The sequence below is a fragment of the Pelodiscus sinensis genome, chromosome 1 (genome assembly GCF_052426305.1).
Source record: "Pelodiscus sinensis isolate ZL-2025 chromosome 1, ASM5242630v1, whole genome shotgun sequence".
Classification (NCBI taxonomy): Eukaryota; Metazoa; Chordata; order Testudines; family Trionychidae; genus Pelodiscus; species Pelodiscus sinensis.
This window is the reverse complement of record NC_143052.1, coordinates 306,650,450-306,678,153: the sequence shown is the minus strand read 5'-3', so window position 1 is coordinate 306,678,153 and position 27,704 is coordinate 306,650,450. Positions and strand designations below refer to the sequence as shown.

General features: G+C 43.7%; 1 protein-coding gene across 2 annotated transcripts in view; it reads right to left on the bottom strand.

Moving 5' to 3' along the window:
* The window catches only part of WASF3 (WASP family member 3), an 84,491-nt gene extending 60,413 nt beyond the window's left edge, over positions 1-24,078 (bottom strand). For both annotated transcript variants that reach the window (XM_075919241.2, XM_075919242.2), the window contains exon 1: positions 23,955-24,078. The gene's annotated coding sequence lies outside the window, so the exon portion shown is untranslated. The remainder of the gene's footprint in view (positions 1-23,954) is intronic.
* Between the last annotated feature and the right edge of the window lie 3,626 nt (positions 24,079-27,704).

Here is a 27,704-nt window from a genome sequence, read left to right as displayed (position 1 = left end):
TAAGAGCATTTCAAACTCCTACTATTTAAATGCCAGCATGACAGGCATCTTAAATAACTTCCTGAAACTTCATACATTTCTGTAGCTTTCATTTACAGTTCTCCAGGTAATTTCAATCCATGTGATAATATCCATCTTTAATACAAATTGAATTCAATTCCCTGGATTTCTGAGTCATTTCTCTCCATCAGAGGCAACAGTGCAGGGGAGGGGATGGCATGCTATTTTGCAGAAGCCAGTGCTTGTGGGGAACCGCCTGCCCCTCCTTTCTGCCTTCCACAGAGGCAGTGGTGCAGGGCATGGGCAGTTGGAAGCCAACATGTGGGGGGAGGGGGGAGCCTGCTCCTTCCCCGGGTGCTGCTGCCTCTCTAGCAGAAGCAGCAGCGGCGGGGGGGGGGGGGAGCAGGAAGAGGCAGCTCAGGAGCCAGCACACATGGGAAGCCAGGTTTTAAGTCAGCTCCCCATTCCCTCCCCCTTACTACCTCTGATACAGTGGCAGCTTGGGGGGAATAGTCATTAGGATTAACGGATAACCTTGGGCTTATCAGTTAATTGTGAAACCAAGCACACACTAACATCCTTATCAATGATAATAGCGTCATTATCCTTCAGGCATGTACTCGCTATTTTAATATTGGTTCCATTATTTTATTATTTCTAAACAGTATCAATAAAATTCAGTATGGGTCTAAATTTGAGAGGTGTTAAGCAAGGACAGCTCTCCAGTAACAGGATTTGTGGATACTCAATCTCTGGGGAAAACAAATTACAGCCACTCCCCGACTTACGGCCACCTCCACTTACGACCAAAGCAGTCGTAAATGCGGATCCGAGTTATGAATGGCGATCCACAATTATGAACAGCACAATCGCCATGTAACTCTATGGGATCCGAGTTACGAACAGTTCAAGTTACGGACCAAGTGTTGGTCCATAACTCGGAGAGCAGCTGTAGATGCCAAAGCTATGTTCACAATAGGGATGGTTAGATATCAACTTTCTGAATAATCATGTAACCACATCAAAACGTAGCAGTTACACAATTATTTGATAATCACAGGGGGCGGGGCGAGCAGCACAGGGTGTTAACAGCCCCTGTCCACAGGGGAGCCAAGCTCCTCATGGACAGAGGCTGTGCCGGCATCCAGGGAGCAACCTCTGTCTTCAACAAGCCTGGGCTTGCACAGACGGGGGCTGCTCTGTAGCAGTGGGGGGGAAGGAGGGGGAGAAGGAGTCAGTGCTCGTGGGGAGCCATCTTAAAAGAAGTTAGAGGCAGCAAGGGGGATGGGGAATAAAGGTAGTCAACATGATTATACAATAAGACCAGGCTTACTGGTTAATCTTGTATTCGACTACATGTGACATCCCTACTTCACACTATCCAAGAGTTTAGATTTCAGGGTGCATGAACAGTAGTGCGCATCAAAGTGCCATGCTGTAACTCCACTGCATAAACCTCTTCAAAACAGAACTACATAACAGACTGGAACCTCTTCATTTATTCTCTCAGGACCCCTGCAGAGGAGTTACAATGCAGCACTTTCATGCATACTCATATACACACCACCATCAGTCTCAACTGTGGGACGATGTAGAAAAGCCCTAAATTTATAGTGTATGTCAAAAAAAAAAAAGTATTGAGTTTTTTAAATGGAACCTCAGAATTCTGATAGTCTTATAGATAAGTAAGACTTGACTTATAGCCTCAAAAATCAAGTTTAGCTTTGACAATTATTACAGGCTGACTGGACAGGTGGACACAACAACTCCATGTAAGATAACTCTTGCCAGATACAGATAAGCAATTAAGAGGGTAGCAGGTAACTGTTCTGATCATTTTAACTTTGACAACACTATGAAGCTTAAGCTTCCAACACATTTAACACTTGATTCTGCTGAAAACACAATTATGCTATGTTTTGAAAATAGATCACTTTTTCCCCTTTTACCAGTACATGGTGATGCCAGATAATATGCTTGTTTTCAAAACAACAACTGTTAAGAAGGAAGAAAGCTCTGAAGTTCTTGCCAAAAGTAACATGCCATGGTTTGACAAATTATGACAGCAGGCATCTTACTAAACTCAGTAATTGAGAGGAGTTCAGTTGCATCTTGAATATCATCCCATGTTTTACATCCCTTTCCCTTATTTTTCAGATACACGCTGAGCCTTTTTGTTATGGGGGCTCATTACAGGGCGGAGTTGAGAATAGTTAGGGCAATCTAAGGGGTCTTTAAAAATCAGTTTAATAAGCTCTGAGACCACAAACATTGTATACATAAATTACAGTTGCTGATTTAGTTCTGCCAATTTGTGTGAAAACAGCAACCTGAGATCACTTGGGAAAGCAACAAAAAAAATAGTCTGATTCAGGGTGCTATACGGATTCACTTTTTAAAAGAGTTACTACAGCTTATACAGGTTTACTTCTACATTGTGAGAAATAAAATATATATTCTAAGAGTAGAATACTGCAATTTTAGGGCACAAACTATTTTTCACACATCAAATGGCTGAACCCCAACTTTGAGTGCACAATTCAACTGAACCTTAACTATAAAGCTCAGTGTACACCTCCACAATATTAATTACATTTTCAGTTGACAGTCTCCCTAAAGGCAAGCTGAAAGTAAACATGTTGAAATGTATACATTCATTATATAATGAAATTAAAAACAAGCAAAACATGTTGTATGCACTCTCTCTATACATTTCAGTCACTGGCAAATATAGTGATGTCAAAGTGTCTGAAAATGGTCAGAGGAAAAATTACTTTGACAAATCCAGATTTCATGCAGAGGCTTGTTTCATTTAATCATTCCAGAAGGAACCTATTATACCTAAAAGAAAAATAAGTTTTTAAAGAATTATAACAAGTAACAAATAAGATGGAAGAAAGAAATAAAAGCAGCAGCCTTCCAGGCAAATACATGATCTGTAAGACATTACAAAAGATGGCCTTATTACACAGGCTGTTTTTTCAGTACCAATGTATAACCCAGACAGTTTTTACATTTTTGCCTGCCAGTGGATGCATCCATACAAACTAAAGAACATCACCATGTCACAAAAAGATAGCTAGCACTAATGTAATCTTAAAAATGAGTATTGTTAAGAAACAGAACGTCTCTCGAAATGCGGGCAAGAAATCTGGGCTGATGTAGACAAGTTATAAAAACTAGTCTGCACTAGTAAAGTGAATTATAGCCTGATGAAAAGGAAATAACGGGGGGGGGGGGGGGGAGAAAGATGTCCTGTACATCTGAATGCTCATTAAGTTTACCATAGGAAAGAACTATAAACCATATCCTTCAAGTTGGCAACCAACCAGGCAGGAAACTGAGGAACAGTCAAGGTTTGGGTTTTCCATATCCTCCCCTATTGCAGATCACTGTATCAGACCATACCCACAGGGAGTTTTTTTTCTAATCTTCCACTATTGCTAAAGCTCCACCATAGTGGGAAAACTACCATAGATGAGCTACTGGCATTTTTACTGTTATGAACAGGTCTAGAGGAGAGTGGTCTATGAAATGATGGCAGGTACAGGGAAAAAAAACCCTCATAATGTAGACTCAACCCAAGGAATATACATTAATGTCTACCAATAGCTTTGCTACTCTAAATGATTCTATAGTTCACATTAAGACATTAGATTCTTCAGATCCTCACTTTAGGAGATAATGTTATGAATGAAAACTTTCAGGTACTATCCAGTTAGATGGAAGTTCAATTTATATTGATACACTAGCAGATTTACTCATTGTTGCTCAGGTCCCTAATTAACATTTTTTTTTAAAAAGGAAAATGTACATGCTTTATATGAATGGTTGTCTTTCAAAAATAGCATTTTATTAAGTTAATTTTCATTTCAGATTTCTTTTAGAAAGGGATTGTAAAAATCTGCCTGATTAATTTTAATATTTTTTTAAATGGGATTTCTGTCAAGTATTTTTTTCTTTATCCCTACAAACTCTTATTCACTATGGTTTTTTAAAGGACTATAGTCAATTTGGTTTCCAATAACATTATCTTCTAGCGTTCAAAGCATTGATTTAGCAGTGCCAAAGCACAGCAATACTCCCAATTTCTCCATTTAATCTCTTTTCAGTAATGTTTATGGAGAAGCAAGCCTATTCCAGGTGCATCCTATTTTTCTGGCTCATCTTGGTTAACTCTCTTTCAATGTTCACTCAGTTATGTCAAATTTGAGCACTGTACTTAATTTGTTCATTCTGTCTCTTTTCTGTTTGGTTTTATGAGAAGCAATCCCATTCCAGGCACATCCTATCTTCCTGGCACAACCTAACCCTTAATAGGAATGTGAAGGTCTTATCGGTTAAGGTTAACCAGAGGGGACTGGAACCGCTCCCCGCCTGCTGCAAGCAGGGGCTGCTCCAACCCTGGCCAATACAGCCTCTTCTTGCAGCAGAGTAGGGTCACTCCAGCCAGACTGGAGCAGTACCCCCGCTCATCTCCCCTGTAATCAGTTAACCAGCTGAATAATATATTTAACTGGTTATGCAATTCAATGGGATTTTGCATCCCTAACCCTTATCCAGACAGGATAAGGGCTATCCCAATGATAAGGAGGTGGGGTGGGATAGGGCAACTGCCTAGTGAGCACAGAGTGATGGGTTCGAATCCCAGGCCCCCCATCTCCCCACCAGTACCGGTCATCTCCTGGATGGGCCCAGCTCCAGCACTAGCAAGGCAGGGTAACAGACGTCCTGATGGAAGAGAGGTAAGGTAGGTTCTGGAGTGGCCTAGGAGATAGGGAAACTGCCTGGGGAGTGCAGGGTGGTGGGTTGCTTTAAGTTCTGATAAGAGGAAGCTGTATTCTGAATTTGTTGCTCCTAGCTCTTACTATTTAGGAGGAGTTCTCTAAAATATATAGTAGATAGAGAAAACAACTATATTAAATGCAATCATTCTTTGGGCAACTTTCAGGAATTGTGTTGCATACTTGCACTGTGAAAAAATGCATATAAGTCATACTAAAAGTCTGTTCATAATGTACGAATAGAAGTTGGAGTTGGCACAGCACAGACTACTTCTTTTTAAATCATCTGTGATGTTTCCAGAGTATGAACCCCGAACAGATGTCAATGATACTTTTTGCAGTTGTACATATGATCTCTCCCAATTACCAGCATTTGTTTCAGATGTCACATTAAACAAGTTACAAAATCTCCAGATATCTGCAGCTATAAAAGAAACTATTTGCATGCTGCCCAGCTCCAAGATAAAATATGAAGCTAATTTCATGTTTAGCCAATTTCATGTAAAGTCCGTTTATAAAGCAAGTTCTCAGATATCTTAATTTTGCATAGGACTCTGCCAACACTAAAAATTCCACAAGTTTGTAATGAAAGATGTTCCCCTATATGGTTAACACACACACACAAAAACCTAATTTTTAAAACAACTACTTTGACCATATGTAAATTACATATCTTACTAGTTCATGTGTGTCCTGCTAAAACAATTAAATATGATATAAAATAGTTACTTAAGCATTCCTTAATATCTTCCAACCTTAAATACGTAATTTAAAACAAAGTGTGACAGGTTCAGTCACAGAGGTCTCCTTAGGGCTGTCACATAGTGTGCAGATCATGCTATTAAGCCCACCTACCTGCTCTCTGGGACACCCAACCACTCTGTCCTGCTAGGCCAGAATCTCTGGTCTCCCCAAGCTAAAGCACAGGATTAGAGTAACTGACCCTTAGTGGCAGAACAACACAGCTGTTGAACCAGTTCAGATCTGGGAGGGCTAAGCTACAGAACATTGACAGCACCCAGGAACACAGCCCCCAAAAGGTACCAAACCCCCAAATAAATCCATCTTATTTTGTAAGAAAGATTGCATGTAGTTAGCTCTCTCCATCAATGAGAGATATGCACAGCTGTGCTCCCCCCCCCCCCCCCGTAACAATTATTTACACTGGGCTTGATAAACAAAACAATGTTTATTAAGCACAAAAAATAGGATTTACTTGATTGCAAATGAAAACTGACAGATCAATGTTACTAAGCCAAATTAAAACAAAACACACCAGCTCATTGTGATACATTAAGATTATAATTCTCATCCTACTTCTTACTTCAGATGCAATATGTCACAAATCAGAGTTTTCATTCTCTGGTTTGCATCTAACAGCCACTTCTGTATCCTCTTTGGGGGAAGGAAGGCGGTCTCAAAGGACAGCTGAAGATAAAGCAGACTGTTTTCCATTCCTTAAATAAATTTTCTCCAGAATGGGAATCTTTGTTTAATGCTCCACATCCCAATGGAAAAATACTGGCTCCATCAAGATGGATTCCAGCACCAGGTGGCATGTCCACATGTCTTTGTAGGACCATCCACAATTTGGGTTTACAGGAAAAATAAAGCCACTTGCAGACTGTTGCCTTGAGGATTGGGACATTATGTTTCCAGAGTATCAATGGCCCTCATTAACACATTTAGAATAAATGGTCACAATTCATATTTCTAACATCACATGTAAGAATGATACATGCACAAAATAGGATAGAAACATTCAGCAAATTATAACTTTAAAAACGATATCACTATGCATTTTACCTAAAGCATCTTCAAGTTACACATTCATAAGCTAACTTCCTTAAAGAATGAGAGTGGGGAGGCCATGAAACAAAGATTGTTACTTTTCCAAATTAACCTTGAGTATGCATAGTCAAATAAGGATATCATCATAAACTATGAAAAAAACATGTTTTCAACATGTGTGGCCTAAAAGTGCTGCTGGACTAAACTATTCTTAACCTCATATCAACATTCCCATTACTCCACATTACATATTCGTATATTGCATAATAGATGTGTAGTATGGGATTTTTGTATCTATACGTACATACAGACATACATACATACAGCAGAATCACTAAACGACTAATTTCCACTTTCTGGAAATGTTTAAAGATTTCTGAAAAAGTTGAATCCAGACCCTTGCCAGGTATGATTAAATACAAAAATACTAAATTTAATTATATAAAGTTTAGGTTGAAGCCAGTCTGATTTGTGAAATGGGTAAAATGAAACATGATGTACCATTTTAAATGTCTATTGACAAGTATTGGAATTTATTTTTGGTAGGATTTCAATTAACATTCAACTCTTTAAAAATATAGTTGGCACTTCAACATGATTTAAAATTAATAGTTTGAAGAAGTCTCTTTTGCAGAATTATCCTATTTTGTCTGCAAGAATTTCACATACCACAGTCATTGTAACAGCAAGAGACTTTCCATAAACTTCCATGATCTTCAACTTAGTGTCTTTGGCTGAAATTTCTCATCTTTATGGCAAGTCCCGATTGCCAAGTTTTGACAAGGAAACTAATACTGACAAGCAAAAACTGAAAACAGTAAAGTCACCAACGCATGTTCTCACTTGTCCCCTCTGTTGACAGACTGTGTTCCCATTGGGAACTCCCCTATAACCAGCATGAATAATGCACTGTGGGTATGTCTCCTACAGTGCGTGGCAACATGACCTGTCACTAGATGTTGCAGGAGCACAGAACGTAGTAGGCAGCATCTTGGGACCATGCAAAACATGCAGTCAGGCATCACATCATTCAGGAGCTTCTGGCATCCTTTTGTGCCTTTTTTTCAAGCTGCCGTTGCTTTCAGTGCACTCTGGCATCCGCATCAAGAAACAATGGATTCTGCACTTCTCTCACATGCTCTATTAGTTGTTGTGAGAACATCATAACGGCCGTACTGGGTCAGACCAAAGGTCCATCTAGCCCAGTAGCCTGTCTGCTGACAGTGGCCAGCACCAGGTGCCCCAGAGAGGGTGGACCTAAGACAATGATCAAGCGATTTGTCTCCTACCATCCTTCTCCAGCCTCTGACAAACAAAGGCCAGGGACACCATTTCTATCCCCTGGCTAATAGCCTTTTATGGACCTAACCTCCATGAAATTACCTAGCTTCTCTTTAAACTCTGTTATAGTCCTAGTCTTCACATCCTCCTCTGGCAAGGAGTTCCACAGGTTAACTACGCACTGTGTGAAGAACTTTTATTAGTTTTAAACCTGCTACCCATTAACTTCATTTGGTATCCTCTAGTTCTTCTATTATGGGAACTAATAAATAACTTTTCTTTATTCGCCCTCTCCACACCACTCATGACTTTATATACCTATCATATCCCCCCCAAGTCTCCTCTTTTCTAAACTGAAAAGTCCCAGTTGTTTTAACCTCTCTTCATAATACAGCCTGTCTCCAACTTACGAACCAGTTACGGACCAAGCAATTGGTCGTAACTCGGTTTGTTCATAAGTCGGACCCCACTGAGTTACACACGACTGCACTGTTCATAAGCACGGATCGCGTTCGTAACTTGGGGTCCGCCATTTACGACATATTTGGTTGTAACTGCGAACGGTCGTAAGTCGACCGTTCGCAACTCGGGGACCAGCTATAGAGGACATAATTGAGTACATCGTGCATGGCAAGAAAAAATAATCTTAGAGGAGTGATACGGACAGCGGCAACCTGTCATTTCATTTGGCAGTCACAGAGCTGCTGTACCAGGCAGAACAGTACTTTTGGATTAGGGAAACCAACACTTATTGGTGGAACTGCAGAGTCATGCAGGTGTGGAATGAAGAGTAACGGGTACAGAGCTGGCCCACAATTTGTGGTGCAAAAACATCTAAATGAGAGCTGCCCTCTCGATTGAGAAGCATTTGGCAACTCGTGTCTGAAAACTGACAACTCCTGATTACTACCAGTCAGTCATAAATCAATTTGGAGTGGAGAAGTCTACCATTGATACCAAACTGCTGCAAGTGCGCAGGGCAATAAGTTACTTTCTGCTATGGAGGACTATGACTGGGAAATGTGTATGACGTCCCATAGATTTATAGACATGGGATTTCCCAACTGTGGAGGGTGGGACAACAGATGGCACACACGCCAGTTTTAGTGCTAGCCCACCTTGCTACTAAGTACATCAACTGGGAAGAATATTTCTCAATGGTGCAGCAGGTGCTCATGGATCACCATGGGTGTTTCAGACATCAACCCAGGAGCAGTCTGAAAAAGATCCATCATGCACACATCTTCAGAAACAATGGCCTGTAACAAAAAGCTACAAACAGGGGCTTTCTTTCCAGACCACAAGATTACTAGGGATATTAGCATGTAGTCATTTACACAATTAACCAATAAACCTGGGCTTGTCGGTTAATCCTAACTACACACACCTCTGCCCCACTGACAGAGACGGGGGGGGGGGTGAGGAGAGAGAAGGGGGGGAGGAGGAGGAGGCAGGAGCCAGTGTCCATAGGCACCTCCCCCCCCACAGAGGCACAGGGGGGGATGTAGGGGGCAGCCACCCCCCACACGTAAACTTGTAACTGCTAAAAAATCCTGCATTTACACATCTACATACCCATCAGTTAACATCCCTAAAGATTACGGTTGGGGGTGCGAAAATGCCCATGGTAATCCGGGAAGACATGGCTTACCCTTTTTAGTCCTGGCTCATGAAACACTATATGGACACCTGGCCAGTCCTAAGGAACATTTTAACAATAGCCGGAGCAGGTGCCCCAGGGTGGCCAAATGCACTTTTGGGATATTGACGGCAAGATGGAGGTGTCTCTGGCACGCTAAACCTCATTGAGAATAATATTCCCATGGTTATTGTGGTTGATGGTCAAGAGGGAAACCAGGCACAGTTTCTCTAAGCTTGAAGCTTTTATCTTGCTCCATATGTAGCCCACCCATGTACCACTTTGGTTCCTGCACAAAAGATTGCTAAGTGGTACAGGATAAGAACATAAGAAAGGCCATACTGGGTCAGACCAATGGTCCATTTAGTCCAATACCCTGTCTACCAACAGTGGCCAATACCAGATGCCCTGGAGGGAGGAATCACAGCAGGTAATCCTCATGTGATCCCTCCCTTGTCACTCAGGATAGTGTCCTACAGCAAGGGAAGGGACAAAGCTACACTGCCATGGAATCTTAAGCAGAAAATTTACAAATACCTCTCAAAAAGTTTTGATAACTTCTTTGTAGGAGTATCACTTTGCTTCATGGATATTATGATAAGCTTGTCTCAGTTCTTCAATCTTCGCTCTTCACTGCAGCGTGGCCCACTCATACCTCTTTTCACACAATGATCAAGAAACATGCCCATAAGCGTACCAGTTCTTGTAAGTCATGCTCAGCTGAGACTGTACAGACTCCTCTGCCAATGCACTGATCATAACCAAAGCCCCACAGCAATCCAAGCAGGGCGAGCCTTTGGTGCAATGGCCAGACATGGGCACCCAGGACCATGGCATTGCAGACTGAGCCATCCCACCCTACAGGTGAGGGGGATGGTCCAAGATAATTCTAAGCCAGCTCTCCCCCAAGAGAGCCAGCTTGAAAGCCAACTCCCCACATGTATGGGCCAACCCATGTTGCTGCCTGTCTAAAAGGTAGCAGCAAGGTGGGGGAGGAGGGGAGAGAAGGGCCAGCAGCTCTGCAGGATCTGGTGCTCATGTGAAGCTGGATTTTAAACCGACTCTCCCAGAGCACCAACTCCCCTCTGCCCCCCGTGCTGCTGTCTCTGTGGAACGCAGCAAGGAGAAGTGTTGCATGTAGTTGTTTTGAATAATTGATAAGCCCAGGCTTATCAGTTGATCATTTAAATGTCTATAAACAAACATCCCTACAAGAGACTATCCCTTTGACTGAACTCAGAGAAGCCATCAAGCAGAGAAAGGGATTTCATTTAGTGGGGCTTGCAGCTGGTCATGTGGCTACAGGACAGTGGAGTTCAAACTGCTGACCAGAGAAGCTAATTGAGAACCACGGGCCACTTTTTGGAGGCCAGAATCTGCAACAAAAAGCCTGGAGGTGTCTCCACAACATGACTTAATAAGGGAAGTGAAAAGAAAAAAAAAAAGTGTTCTTCACAGAGCTGGAAGTTTGTGTCAACAAAAATGGATTTTTTCCCCCCACAAAAAAGTCATTTTGCAGTGCAATTTTGTCACCAAAAAGCTTTCCTCTCTCCCTCAACAAATCTTGCCATGTAGACAAAGCTTTAGCCTCTTTCACTGATGTTGTGTGTGTCTTCATGATTGTTCCTCACAAACAAATAGTACTTTCAAAGGAGACAATTGACACTAGCAACACAAAAAAGTTTATCAGAAAAATTGGTATTTATTTCTTGTGCTGTTCGAAAAGGTACGGTGCTATCAGCATCAATCACTCTATGGGTTGATTTCCAAACTATGAATGTTCATTATAAACTCCTAACAAAAACAAAAACAAAAAAATCTTTATAAAAATTTTAAAATAGTTAAGCAAGTGAAAGTGATTCAGTTTCTGACTATTATTGCTTCCAAGCATCCACTCAGTTTTCTAGGGTTAATAAGTAGAAGGATGGCCAAAACATGCAACTAAGAGTCTCTTTACACAGTGGAGTAATACATGCTACAGGGATGTGTCTTCTAAACCACACTAACATGTTGTACATTAATTGGTCCGAGACCCCACTGATGCACACTGTTTCCTAATGTTTTTTGCATACTACAATATATTAAAATGCAGTAAGGAACTTTTAACATGCACGAGACAGGGTCTACTGATCAAGTTGGGCCTTGTCTACACTTGCAAGTTTTGTTGCCAAAAACCCTCTAGAAACAAAACCTAGAGAACGTTCTCATTGCAATGCAACAAAAGTGGCAAGCAGCACCCAGTTTTGGAGACAAGAATCTTCCATATCTGCAATGGATTTTAGTCTCTCCCCCATCCACAATCATGAAGAATGTACTACAGTAGATGTGTCAGCTTTATTGAACTCTGGCATGTTTCCCACAATGTCCAATTAGCCACTCTGGCCAGCACTTTGAACTCCACTGTTCCACACCCATTTAAACAAATGCACCCCCTCCCACCTGCAAACCCAGAGAACTTTAAAATCCATTTCCTGGGGTCTGGCTCCTTGTGTAGTGGTTCTTATGGAGTCTTCTCATGTAAAGTGGGTGGCTATCACTGAAGACTCTCTCCTACCTAGAACACTCCAGGGATTTTTGATTTTATCAGTGTGTGGAGTGAAGAAATAGTGCAATTGCAGTTGCACATGAACTGGGACACAGTCAAATTTCTCACGCCCTTTGCGTAAAGAGGTGCAATGAAACACCCTACAATGAAGACTCAAAATAAAGGAACGCAGGCAGGCATTCCAGAAGGCAAAGAAGCTGATCTGGTACTGCACCCAACAGATGCTGTTTTTATAAAAAACTGGACACAATCCTGGGAGGGGACCTCATATCCACACCCCAGGAGAGAATGGATACTTCCTATAGCATAGAGTCAGAAATAGGAGTTATCCCGAAGACAGAAGTTATTGATGAAGAGATAGAAGTGGATGAGGATGCGGGGCTCAATCTGGTGACAACCTGTGTGCAAGGCAGTGAGGAATTGTTCTCAAGTCCCAAAGTGTATGAGGACTTTCAGCAATTGGATGTGAAACATGAACCAAGAGAAGAGACGCCAGGTAAGTTGCTGTGGAAATAAGAGTGGGAGCACCATGAGAGAGTCGGCCATGCAGGGCCACAAGAAGTTGTATTTCTGTGAGCGGGCTAAGCCCTGCCTGGTTTTGCATTATGTCCAAACAGAGCATTGAGGGAGACAGAAATAGAAACAGAATCTTGCTAGGAGATAGTATTGAAACTTCACCTGATGTACTTCTTATTTTTCTCATGGAGTTTCCATGGCAGGGTTGCCATTTCCCCATCGCTTTTGTATGCAACTGCCAAACCAAGGCAGCACAGAATTTAGCTACATAAGAAGTGGGTCACTCCCCACAACTTGCATCCAGAAACAGGGCCTACATTTGCCTCTTAAGCTTCAGCAGGGATATGTCAGAGTAATGGCAGCCTGTGGACAAGCATAGGATTAGTACACATTGTTTCCACATTAAGCTGCACAAGCGCAGACTGTACTTACTTGGGGACCATGCCCAACCCGCCTCCTTCAAAACTCAACATGATCAGAGTGTCTGGAGAGATCCATGATTTGCTCTAGGGCAACACAAAAAATGGCACGTTTTGTTCAGAGATATGCATGTCACTGTGAGGAGAAAACAGGGTAGTAGAGGTTGGAGACTCTGAGGGAGACAGAGGCACCCATCTGTCATCCTGTCCATCTCGGGAAGTATGCTATCTACCAGGAGCCCATATGTGAGAAATTAGAGAGGTACTTCCTGACTACTACCCCATGCTACTCATCCATGTGGACACTAACGATACTGCAAGTTGTGACTGAGCAGATCAAGAGTGACTACAGGGCTCTGGGAGTACAGGTGAAGGAGTCTGGATTGCAGGTGCTGCTCTCTTCAGTCCTTCCTGTCAAAGGTACCAGCCTAGGCTGAGACAGGTGCAACCTGGATTTGAATGTCTGGTAGCAAACATGGTGTCACCAGGAGGGCTTTGGCTTCCTTGACCCTAGGATGCTGTTCCAAGGCCTATTAAGCAGGGATAGGGTTCTCTTTTTGAAGAAAGTGAAGAGAATATCTGCATACAGACTGACTAACCTAGCAAGGAGGGCTTTAAACTAGGGGCAGGTGATGAAAGCCCACAGATAAGTGAAAAACATGGTGACCTGGGAGATAGGAAGAAGCATGGACTACAATAGCAGAGATAAAGGGGGGGGGGGGGGGAAGAGAACAGGTAGACCTGGGGGCAAAATCAAATCTGTATCTTAGATGACTATACAAATACAAGGGGTATCGCGAATAAGCAGGAAGAACCTGAAGTGCTAATAAACACCCACGACTATGACACAGGGAATTAAAACCAGTAGTAAAAGGTTTTATAGCCATATAAAACAACAGGAAAAAAACAAAAGAAGAAGTAGGACCACTAATTACTAAGGATGGAGTGGAGGTTAAGGATAATCTAGGAATGGCCCAATATCTAAAGAAATACTTTACTTCAGTCTTTAATGAGACTAATGAAGAGCTTAGGGATAATGGTAACATAACAAATGGGACTAAGAATATGGAGGTAGATATTATCATATCCGAGGTAAAAGCCAAACTTGAACAGCTTAATGGGAGTAAATCGGGGGGCTCAGATAATCTTAAACCAAGAACATTAACGGAACTGGCACATGAAATTGCAAGTCCATTACCAAAATGTTTTAATAAATCTCTAAACTCAGGGATTGTACCATTTGACTGGAGAATTGCTAATATAGTTCCTATTTTTAAGAAAGGGAAAAAAAGCGACCCAGGAAACTATAGGCCTGTTAGTTTGACATCTGTAGTATGCAAGATCTTGGAAAAAATAGAGACATTGAGGCTAATGACAATAGGGACAAATTACAACATGGTTTTATAAAAGGTAGATCATGACAAAACCAACCTGATTTACTCTCAAAAAAGGAGCAGATTTTTTAGATAAAAGAAATGCAGTGGATCTAATCTACCTCAACTTTAGTAAGGCATTTGATACAGTACCACATGGGGAATTATTGGTTAAATTGGAAAAGATAGGATTAATATGAAAGTTGAGAGGTGGATAAGCAACTGGTTAAAGGGGAGACTACAGCGGGTCATACTGAAAGGTGAACTGTCAGGTTGGAGGAAGGTTACTAGCGGAGTTCCTCAGGGATCAGTTTTATTTAATCTTTTTATTGCTGACTTTGGCACCAAAAGTGGAAGTGTCCTGATAAAATTTGCAGATGACACAAAGTTGGGAGGTATTGCCAAATCAGAAAAGGATCGGGATATCATACAGGAAGATCTGGATGACCTTGTAAATTGAAGTGATAGCAACAGGATGAAATTTAATAGTGAGAAGTGTAAGGTAATGCATATAGGGATTAATAACAAGAATTTTAGTTATAAGCTGGGTCACATCAGTTAGAAGTAACGGAGGAGGAGAAGGACCTCAGAGTCCTGGTTGATTATAGAATGATTATGAGCCGCCATTGTGACATAGCCGTGAAAAAGGCTAATACGGTCTTGGGATGTATTAGGCGAGGTATTTCCAGTAGGGATAAGGTGGTGTTAGTGCCATTATACAAGGCTTTGGTGAGACCCCATTTGGAATACTGTGTGCAGTTCTGCTCTCCCATGATTAAGAAGGAGGAATTCAAACTGGAACAGGTACAAGGAAGGGCCACCAGGATGATCCGAGGAATGGAAAACCTGTCTTATGAAAGGAGACTCAAGGAGCTTGGCTTGTTTACATTATCCAAAAGAAGGCTGAGGGGGGGACATGATTGCACTCTTTAAATATATTAGAGGGATAAATACCAGGGAGGGAGAGGAATTATTTAAGCTTAATACCAACGTGGACACAAGAACAAATGGATATAAGCTGGCTAGTAGGAAGTTTAGACTTGAGATTAGATGAAGGTTTCTAACCATTAGAGGAGTGAAGTTCTGGAACAGCCTTCCAAGGGAAGTAGTGGGGGCAAAAGATCTATCTGGCTTCAAGATTAAACTAGATGGCTACGTCTACACTGGCCCCTTTTCCGGAAGGGGCATGTAAATTTCACCAGTCGTCGTAGGGAAATCAGCGGGGGATTTAAATATCCCCCGCGGCATTTAAATAAAAATGTCCGCCCCTTTTTTCCGGCTTTTAAAAAAGCCGGAAAAGAGCGTCTAGACTGGCCCCGATCCTCCGGAAAAAGTGCCCTTTTCCGGAGGGTCTTATTCCTACTTTGAAGTAGGAATAAGACCCTCCGGAAAAGGGCACTTTTTCCGGAGGATCGGGGCCAGTCTAGACGCTCTTTTCCGGCTTTTTTAAAAGCCGGAAAAAAGGGGCGGACATTTTTATTTAAATGCCGCGGGGGATATTTAAATCCCCCGCGGATTTCCCTACGACGACTGGTGAAATTTACATGCCCCTTCCGGAAAAGGGGCCAGTGTAGACGTAGCCGATGGGTTTATGAAGGGGATGGTCTGATGAGATGACATGATCTTGGTAACTAATTGACCATTCATTATCAGTAGGAAATAGGTCAATGGAGGGATGATAGGAATTACTATAGAGAACTTTCTGGGTGTCTGGCTGGTGAGTCTTGCCCACATGCTCAGGGTTTAGCTGATCGTCATATTTGGGGCTGGGAAGGAATTTTCCTCCAGGGTAAATTGGCAGAGGCCCTGGAGGTTTTTCGCCTTCCTCTGTAGCATGGGGTACAGTTCACAGCTGGAGGATTCTCTGCATCTTGGGGTCTTCAAACTATTTGAAAGCTTCAATATCTGAGATATAGGTGAGAGGATTATTCTAGGAGGGGTGGGTGAGATTCTGACCCCCTGCTCAATGCAGGCCACAGACTAGATGATCATAACGGCCCCTTCAGACCTTAAAGTCCAAGGCTGTGTCTAGACTGGCCAATTTTTCCGGAAAATCAGCAGCTTTTCCGGAAAAACTTGCCAGCTGTCTACACTGGCCGCTTGAATTTCCGCAAAAGCACTAACGATCTCATGTAAAATTGTCAGTGTTCTTGCGGAAATACTATGCTGCTCCCGTTCGGGCAAATGTCCTTTTGCACAAAACTTTTGCGCAAAAGGGCCAGTGTAGACAGCTCAGATTTGTTTTGCACAAAAAAGCCCCGATCGCAAAAATGGCGATCGGGGCTTTTTTGCAGAAAAGTGCGTCTAGATTGGTACAGACGCTTTTCTGCAAAAAGTGCTTTTGCAGAAAAGCGTCCATGCCAATCTAGACGCTCTTTTCCGAAAATGCTTTTAACGGAAAACTTTTCTGTTAAAAGCATTTCCGGAAAATAATGCCATGCTAGACGTAGCCTATGAGTATATATCAGAGACTTGGTAGGATAATATAGACCAGGGGTCTCCAAACTTTTCTGCCCGAGGGCCGCATTAACTATCAAACAGCAGTTCGGGGGCCGACTACACACTTGAGGTCCAAATAAAAAACAATCAAAACATGGATGTTGTTTTTAATTATTTATTTAATATTATTTTATTCAGTTATTATTTAATAACACATTGATACACTACACATGAACACCTGTATTAGTGTGAATGGTGAAATTGTTTCCTAGATGCCAAAATAGAGCCCAGCCCACTAGTGACCTCATGAGAGAGCTAGCCAATAGGATAAGAACGCACTGGCCAATAGGGAGCAAATGTCCACGCCAAGTCCCAACCCCTCTTGCTGTGAGGGACGCGCAGAGCCCGGGCTCGGCCGTCGGTCCGCAGGGCGTGTGGCCGTCCGTTGGCGGCTCCGATCCCCCGCACCCCCGGCCGAGGAGTCTCACTGCCCAGGGCAAGGGCTGCGCGGGTCCAGAGTCCCTCCTCCGTCCCGCTGGCTCCTCCGGCTTCCCTCTCCTGGCTGCCTGCCCAAGAGAAAGTGTGTGCCGGCCGCCCCTGTCCTTCCGGCCCCTCCCCCTTTTGAGCCGGCACGCACGGGGCATGCCGCTCACCCTGGCGTCCCTGCCCCTTCTCCTCCTGGGTCCTGCCGCCTTCCTCGCCTGCCGCGCCTGCGGCTGTGCGCCCTCGCTCCCCTCCCCGTGGGCTTTCCCCTGGGCTCCGCTGCGCTGCGCCGCGCCGCTCGGCGCTTCTCCGGGGGAGGGGCTGTCAGTGTGGGGAGTTTCTTCCCCGCCCCAGCTCCACGGCGCTGCGCCGCTCGGCGCTTCTCCAGGGGAGGGGCTGTTAGTGCGGGGAGTTTCTTCCCCGTCACAGTCTCCACGGGCCGGATGAGAGGGCCTCGCGGGCCGCATCCGGCCCGCGGGCCGTAGTTTGGAGACCCCTGATATAGACGATTGGAATATTGGTATAAAAGGTACAGCATACACTTGGACTGAGGTTGAGATGGACATAGGAGACAGACTTGTTGAGAGTCTCTGGGTTAGGCTATAAGGGGGAAAAAAAAAAACCAAGGGTGATGTCACGCTCAGGGTTTATTACAGACCACTTATCCAGGCAGAAGAGGTGGATGAGGCTTTTTTTAAAACTACTAACAAAATCACCCAAAGCACAGGATTTGGTGGTGATGGGGGACCAGACATATGTTGGGAAACTAATATAGCAGGCACAGATTATCCAATAAGTTCATCGACTTCACTGCAGACAATTTTTTATTTCAGAAGGTTGAGAAAGCTACTGGGGGGAAAGCTGTTCTAGATTTGATTTTAACAAATAGGAAGGAACTGGTTGAGAATTTGAAAGTGGAAGATAACTTGGGTGAACTATGATTTCTTGATCACAGATTCATGATTCTAAGAAATGTAGAACAGGAAAATAGAAATAAATAATGGATTTCAGAGAGCTGGTAGGTAAAGTCCCATGGGAAGCAAGACTGAAGACAGTTGGCAATTTTTCAAAGGCACACTATTAAAGGCCCAAAAACAAACTATTCCACTGTGTAGGAAAGAGAGAAAGTATGGCAGGAGACCATCTTGGCTTAACCAGGAGAACTGATGATCTAAAAAACAAAAAGGAGTCTTATAAAAGTGGAAAATAGGTCAAGTTACAAAGGATGATTGTAAGCAAACAACGCAAGTATTCAGGGGCAAGATTAGAAAGGCAAAGGCACAAAATGATCTTGATCTAGCTAGAGACATAAAGGGTAACAAGTACATTCTACAAATATATTAGAAGCAAGAGGAAGAGCAAGGACAGGGTAGGCCCTTTGCTCAGAGAAGAGAGAGAAACAACAACAGGAAACTTGGAAATGGCAGAAGCGCTTAATGACTTGTTTTGGTTTTCACCAAGAAGTTTGATGGTGACAGGATGCCTAACATAGTGAATGCTAGTGGAAATGGGGTAGGTTTAAAAAAAAAAAGTTAAAAATTACTTAGAAAAGTTAGGCATCTGCACCAGGGCCTGATGAAATGCATCCTAGAATACTCAAGGAGATGATAGAGGAGGTATCTGAGCCTTTAGCTATCATCTTTGAAAAGTTATGGAAGCTGGGAGAGAAGACTGGAAAAGAGCAAATATAGTGCTCATCTATAAAAAGGGAAATAAGAACAACCAAGGAAACTACACCCCACACAGTTTAACTTCTGTGCCAGGGAAGATAATGGAGCAAGTAAAGGAATTCATCTGCTGACTCTATTAGCAGCAAGAAGATAACAAGGTGATAGGTAACAGCCAGCATGGATTTTTAAAGAACAAATCATGTCAAACCAATCTGATAGCTTTCTTTGATAGGATAACGAGTCTTGTGGATAAGAGAGAAGTGGTAGAAGTGGTATACCTAGACTTCCGTAAAGCATTTGATAGCATCTCGCAATACCTTCCTATCAATAAACTGGGGAAATACAACCTAGATGGGGCTGCTATAAGGTGGCTGCGTAACAGACTCTATAACCATTTTCAGAGAGTAGTTATTAATGGTTCACAATCATGCTGGAAGGGCACAACAAATGGGGCTCTGCAAGGGTCTGTTTTGAGACCAGTTCTGTTCAATATCTTCATCAATGATTTAGATGATGGCACAGAAAGCACACTTATTAAGTTTGCAGATGATACCAAGCTAGAAGGGGTTGCAAATGCTTTGGAGGATAGGCTCATAACTCAAAATGATCTGACAAACTAGAGAAATGGTCTGAGGTAAATAAGATGAAGTTTAATAAAGGCCAAATGCAAAGTACTCCACTTAGGAAGGAACCATCAGTTTCACACGTACAAAATGGGAAGCCACTTTTCAAGCAGTCAGCTAGCTCCATAGGTGCTTGTTCAGTGAGATGCCCCTCCCCCAACCAATCAGCTGAGCTCCCCACCTGCACAGGAGCTTTGAACTTCTGAGTGGAGCTTGAAAAACTATTGCGTGAGTGCACAGCTTAGAGGGAACCATGCTTCCTGTTCTAGCATTCTGTGATTCTGTGCTAGGGAAAGGATACAATCAGGAAAAATGCAGTCACTATTGTTAATGGTTACTTTTTCAGACCAGACCTTGAGAAGTCAGGCATGCTCCCCTGCAGACAGACTCCATCAACTAAGGAAAAAAATCTCAAAGGACAAAGGAGGATCTGGTCAAGGATTTTTTGTGGCATTCAACACTTCAAACAGTGAAAAGGGAGCCAAGAACTAGGGAGATGCAAGTCAGAAGAGAAACCACTGAGCACGTGCTAAAGCTCATGGAAGATCAACATGAAATGCTGAAGAGCCTTATCAAGATGCAGAGCCAATGGGACCAAAGGCTTCTCTATCAGCACATGCAGAACTCTTCTCACAGCAACCCTCCCTCTACACCCACACATTCATTTTCACAATCAGGTAATGTTTTTTCCGCAGCACACTCCACTCCCTGTCAAAGCAGATGTGACTGACAGCTGGATGTTAACACCATTGTGAGGTTTTCCAATAATCCCTACCATCCCTGACCACCAAGCATCCTGATTGAAAGACAGCAACGAAAACAAATATTTCCATGAGTTTATTTTGTGTAACACAATCCACCACACCAAAGTTCCCAGAGCAATTAATAGCTCTTGGTTTCACGGGAATGCCTCATACAGAGCTGAGCAGTGGGATGAGGTAAGGAAGCAACTCTAAGGGTACGTCTAGACTACATGCCTCTGTTGCCAGAGGCATGTAGATTAGGCTACCAGGCATAGGAAAATGAAGCGACGATTTAAATAATCGCCGCTTCATTTAAATTTACATGGCTGCCGCGCTGAGCCGACAAACAGCTGATCAGCTGTTTGTCGGCTCAATGTGGTAGTGTCGACATCAAAGGCATTTGTCGACCACCCAGGTATGCCTCCTGGGATGAGGTATACCTGGGTGGTCGACAAATGCCTTTGATGTCGACACCCGCGCATCCAGACTACCACGCTGAGCCGACAAACAGCTGATCAGCTGTTTATCGGCTCAGCGCGGCAGCCATGTAAATTTAAATGAAGCGGCGATTATTTAAATCGCCGCTTCATTTTCCTATGCCTGGTAGCCTAATCTACATGCCTCTGGCAACAGAGGCATGTAGTCTAGACGTACCCTTACATACAGAAACATCAGCACTTTTCATTGTCAAAGTGGTTTCTCAGAGCCTCCATGCTATTGATGGCGACCTTATGGGTTCCTTTCAGCACGAGTGTCTGTGTTCAAACTGTGCATCCAGGCACTGTAATATTTCACCATTGCTCAAACAATTTATGTAAACAAAAGCATGTGGCCACCACCTTGCGGATATGATCCTATGAATGGTCCAGCTTGCCATAGACACACCTCCACGTCCCTTTCAATCTGCCAAAGGGACATTCCACAATCATGTGACATTGGCTTAGCACTCTTTACTGCTGTCCTGTTTAAGGATTCATAAGCTATGTCTGTGAGGGTAAGCCAAGTCACCAAGGATCACTATGGTATTTCCACATCCCCCACTACAATTGTCTGGTCTGGAAAGAAATGCCAGCATGCAGCTTTCTGTACAAGCCACTGTTCCTGAAGATACATGCATCATGCAACTTTCCAAACCTTGTGCATTTCACAGGCATAAATGCAAAGTGGTAATTCACATGCACCACAAGCACCATAGAGAAGTATCCCTTACGAATGATGTACCCTGAGGCAAGATGGGGTGGCACTATAATGGGAATGAGCACACCATCAATTGCCCAGTCACAGTTTTGAAAGCCTATTTCAGCAAAGCCAGCCACTATATCATCCACATTTCCCGGAGGCAGTCCTGCATAACAAAACATGATTTATTTGCCCTGCACACTTCCGTAAGTACTGCCATGATGATAGACTTTCCCACTCCAAACTGATTTGCAACTGAAGGGTACCAATTGGGAGTTGCCAGCTTCCACAAAGCAATGGCAACACACTTCTCTACCACCACAGTTCATGGGCTAACTCAGCGCACAGCTCCAGGAAGGTCGCTTTATGGATGAACCAAGGGTCACTTTCTGAGGCACCAAGGGTACATCTATATTACAGTGGGATGGGGCTGCCCGGTGCTTGAATAGGTGGGGAATGAGATATCACACTAAAATTAGCAGTGTGGATAGCTTTTACTAGGAATGTTAAGTAACAGTTAATAAGCTAATTGGGGGGGAGGGAGGGCAGACACTTGCTACCACCACTGCAGCTCTGCATTTTAAATTAGTAAGAGCCACTGGCTCCAGGACCACTGCACCCCTCATGCTGTGGAAATGGTGCTTGGGGGAACCAGATTTTAAACTGTCTCCCCCCAGCACCAGCTCCTGCTTCCTCCCTTGCTGACTCTGATACAGAGTTGGGGGGGAGAGTAGTCAAATAGTTACTCAACTACCCAGTAAGCCTCTGACTATTCAACTAGTTGCTTACATCCTTAGTTTTTAACCCACAAATACTTAAGCAAAAATAAACGTTAGTCTTTAAGGTGCCACAGGACTCCATGTTTGTGTGTGGATATTGTGGCTCAAATAGCAGCCCGGGTTCTCAAGACCACCCAATCCCAGGTCACACGGCTAGTCAAAGAGCAGGTCTACAGTACAACCGCAGTAGCACATCTTGCTATGCCCACAGGACAGTGCTCTCCTGTCAGCTTAATAATGCCATCTCCTTAAGAGATAGAAGCTCTGTCAGAAAGAAAGCATCTGGGCAGTAGCTCTCCCAACAACAAAAAGATAGTGTGTGGACAGCTAAAGTTGATATAGCATGCATGGCTCAGAAGGGTATCTTTCACACCCATAAATGAGGTAAATTGCATCAACAACATGATAGTATAAATCAGTTCCAAGTCTCAGGCAGAACCAGCTGTATTAGAAACTGCTATTTTTAGAAACATTCAACTTTAAAAAAAAACCACAACTTCTGTTAAAGTTTTCAACTACTTTTGTTTCAAGTAACACCAACTACTTCTATATGTTTAAAAAAAAAGTATTTTGATTTTTTCAGTTTTTGTACATTTGACAGAGTATATTGTGTTCACTGCTCTCCAGCCTGGTCAATTCATCTCCCAGTTTTTAATAAATCTTTCACACAGCAAAGCAGGAAAAGTATTTTTAAAGGGAAATGCAACTGCAAAACCACAAAAGCTGACAGAAGGAATACTTAAACTTTTAAAAATGGCAGATTTCAAGATCTCACTTAAGGCACAAATAAGATCCCTGTTAAGTATTGCCACTAACTTCAATGGGTCCTAAGTAACTAATCCAAAGATATAGAATAAGCTGGTGGCACAGAGGGAAATCAAATCCAAAACTAGCCTTTTGTACTCTAACCGCTAAACCACACTTCTTCCCACACACAAAATAAAAGATTTCTAAAATCCAGCTGCTGGGATAAAGCCACAGGTCACTTTTGGGAAGTCTTGAGATGTCCGCAAACTGTCCTCCCAAGGGCCTTTTAGGAAACAACCCCTGTTCCAAAAACTCAGCAATAACGAGCCTGATGGGAGCCAGCGGGCAGCAATCCGGGGGGAGGCAGATTCACGAGGCATGGCCGCACCGAGGGGCACCCGGCGGGGCTGCGGGCTCCCTCCGCTTTGCAGCAGCTGGCGGGTGGCCGGGATGGGGCGGGGACGGTTACACTATCCCCTTCCTCCGCCCCCGCCACCCTTCTCGGCGGCCGGGGTGCCCGCAGGGGAGGGAGGGCTTCCAGGGACTTCGTACCGGGGGGGCAGAGACGAAGCGTTGGGCCGGGGTCCCCCCTTTCTCCAAGCGGGTTCTCCCCACAGCTCACCCCCCCCCCCCCCCGCGGGCCGGGCCCCAGCACTGGGCTCGGGAGGGGGAGCGCCCCCCGTAACCTTGCGCTCAGGGGACCATCTCCGCCCGCTGCGGGGGGAGGGGCGCGCGTCCGGCCGGGGAACGAGGGGGATTATCCACCCGGGCTGGCGGGGCGGGAGCGAACCCGCCCCCTGCGGAGTCTCCCTCGGCGGCAGCTGGTCGCTGACTGGGAGCGGGGGGGGGCGAGTCGGGACAACCCGCCGCGAAGGATGCGCGTTCTGGGTCGCCTCCAGCCCCCACCCTGGCACCGGCTGGGGCGCGCGTCACCCGCACTTACCTCGCGCCGGGCCCCATGCCGCCTCGCGCCAGCCCCTCCACCCGCCTCCTCGGCAGTCGCCGTGCGGACGACTTCTCTCGGCGTGCCCCGAGTCCGAGACCCCCACCCCCACCCTTGGCCCCGCCCCAAGACTCGCCCACTAACCGAAAGGGTGGGGCAAGGTTCCGCAATGGGGCTCACGATTCGCTCGGGCACAAAATGATTGGCGTTGGAGTTGGCAAATGGGGAAGCAAGAAGCTGTGGCCGGCGGCCTGTCACTCAACTGGCCGCAGCAGGGAGCCCTGAGAGAGTGACCTGACTCTGGAGTGGACCCTGCGGGAGGGGGAGGATTCCTTTCCCCCGCCGTGCACAGAGGCGCCCCTCCCACCGGATCCCCCCACAGTCCTTCCCGCTGCCCCCATGCTGTTTGAGTTACCACCGGACTCCTCAGTAGCACAGTACGCAGCAGCCCCCCCCCTTGTTGCCAGAGTCACCCCCCGCTCTCCCCTTACCAGAGCTGCTCCTGTGCACAAAGTGACCTGACCCAGGTAGCCAGGGCTGCTTGCTACCTCACCCCACCACTTCCTCAGCCTCCACTCACAATTACCAGCCATAGACACGCTACGAGGGGACTCCCCTCACAGAATTTCCAGAGATGCCCCCAGTTACCAGGGACCCTACTTCCCCCACAAACATCCCACCACCCGCCTTCACTACCTCACACACTGAGCAGAGGCAGGCCCCTTTCCCCTGGCAACCCACACCACTTTAAATACAACCACAGTTACTTGGAGTCTGCCACAGCCCCACCACCCCCTATACCTTAGCCACAATCCCTTCCATAGATCCTCAGTCGCTCCCTTTACCAGTCTTCCCTCCCCCAGCCTCCTCCTCTCCATTTCAGGGTCTCCCCCCATAGACCCTGTCCTGTAATCCCCCATCCCAATTGCTAAAAACCCCTAGTTACCAGGACTCCATATACAGTGGAACCTCTCTCCTCAATTTCCTGGGCCAATGAGACTGGGAGGGCCCCTTTTTTGAACAGTTGCAGGGGATCCATAGACCTTGTGGCCCTTGTCCTGCCAGTGGGTTGAATTGTGAGAGCTGCAGCTGCTCACACAGTATGAACAATATGCCTTTTCCTTCTTCACTGGGGTTTCGTCCTTTGTAGTTAGTCCTGTAACTGGGACTTTTGTTTCCCAGTGCAAAGGTCTTTATAAAAAATTAAGTCAGTCTCTTATCATGTGAGTAAGATTTTTGAGAGGGGAGAAAAAAACTGCCAAATGAACTTCAACAGCTCAGGGCACTTTAGTAAATACTCACCACTGAAAATAGGATTAATGAAAGCCATCTTAAGTCAGTGGATACCCAATCTTTTCAGGCAACTGCAAGTTTACTCAGCTGAACTCTCTGCTGTACCAATTAGTGCCCACCGGCTCTGCATTCAGTTATACATGCTTCACTCCATAGGGGAACAGAGTATAAAAGTGGGGTTTTGGAACATGTCATTCTCCCAACACAGGATAAAGCAGGCCACAGAGGAGTTGCCTGGTCCCCATATAAACTACAAAAACCTTGATTCTTCCACATTTATTATTAAATAATATATTGTTATGCAAGTGCTTCCATTACTTTTGGAAGGAATACTTGGATATTAAGAGTCTACTCCGTGTAAAAACAGCAGAATCAGGCCCTAAAATATGGACGTTGATCCTAGGGTACTAATAGTATTAGGAATACTAGTATTAGTATTTTGTCTTCAAGGTTATGGGGCAAAAACCAATGCACAGTATGGCTTTTTCCATTTTTAAGTACAGATTTTTCAGCACGGTAGCTTTAAAATCACTGAGGCAAAATAGACAGAAGGCTAGGTGTCATTAAGCAACATCACTTACATGGGAGATGGAGGTGGCCTCATGCTCAATATCAGGGTCCAATGGGCAACATTCTTTAGAGCAAATGGTCTCAGAAGGTATTGAGAAGAATGTTTTTTATTCTAAAAACGATTGCTTTCCCTAGCATACATACAGCAAAAGAGAAAATTATTCAGAGACAGTATCACAAGACAGCTGGAAAATTACTCAGTATTGTTAAAATACTAGTATATTAGCAATGGTTCAGTAATATTTTATAGTGGCATTGAGATTCTCCGGTTTAAGAAACATTAATTTTAAATAGACTTATTACTACCAGTGATTTATATCTGCTACAGCAATAGAAACTGTATGTATTCACCATAAAACAAGAAATTAATGCATATTTATTCCACCCAGTTCCTGCCTCCTGGATTACTTCTCAGCTCACATTTTTCAATTTTCATACTTTAGTGACATTGTTGCTCCAATACTTGTTTTTTACAATAATTTCTAAATGTTTGTAGAAATGGAAACCAGAAGCAGTTTTAATATTTCTATTTTGACTTATTCTTAGAATTTGCTAATGATGCAAGCTGCCAAGCCACTCCTATTTAATCTGTTATACATTTAATTTTACACTAAGCAACAAAAATTGTTGGAAAAATTATTTGCAATGAATCAATCTGTTCTAGTTAAAGGTATTGTTATTTTGGAGTGCAATCCTTCAGTTCTTGTTTCAGGAAAACCCTCTGAAACTTAAGAGATGTCCAGGACCAATGGCTTGACCCTCCACCTCATGAAATCAGTTGTAGAACTCCCAATGGCCACAAGTGGTGCAGGAGTCAGGAGTCAATTGGAACAGAAAATGCAGGAATATTTGCTATCAGATTGAAATATATTAGCAGAACTGTTTTGGAACTGTGTAGGGTAAGCTGTTTGCACTGTAACTGACTCCGGTCAGGATTAGGAGGCTCGCACTTTCTTGGATCATTCATTTCACACAAAAATATAAGGTCAAATAACATTATTCCTATACTCCTGTAACTCTCATTGTACGAGGAGTAAGGGAAGTTGGAGCAAGAATGCTCTATTTAGTGCTGTGTAGACACTCCCAATTTTGAAATAAGCTACACAATTGACATAGCTCAATTTGCATAGTTTATTTCGAGTTAAGCCCTGCTGTGTAGATGAGACTAACAAATATATCTTGAGCTTTTGTGTGTAAAACCCATTTCATTAAAGTGGGGTTTAACCACAAAAGCTCATAATATAATATACTTGTTAGTCTCTAAGGTGCCAGAAGATTGCTCATTGCTGAGTAACGTTAAAATAAACAATATTACCACAAATGATAGAGTTCCCTGATAATCATTACAATGCCTCCCATTATTAAAGGAATATTGATATGTCTCAGAAGAGTTCAGTGTTGAATCAGCATTTAAAATAAATTGATTTTTCCTCCAGCCACACCCTGTTAAAAGGCTTCCATATCTTGACTGAGGTAATTGATTTAGTACTACTAGAGGATACTTGCAATGCACAAAAATGGATGCATTACTGCATTGTGAATTACTAAATATGCATTAAAGGAATTTAGTCATAAAAGGTCTGGTCTTCCTTAGCTTTCATATGCATATCCAAATTAAAGAAAGCAAAATGCAAAATTTTATGAGATCACTCACTATTCTGTAATTTTATTTGCAATTTTTTCTTCTCTACTTCTCCACATTAATCCACTCAAATTAGTGGACTATGGAGAAACTAGCAAATTATATTAATGTGAGATTCAAATAGATCTTAGATATAAATGCAAAGTGGCATTATTTAATCTCATTTGTAATTGATCACACGAAAAATGAAGAAAAGTAAGAACAAAAGGTAAGGCCAACAATTTTTCAAGTCACTTGCTTTCAGC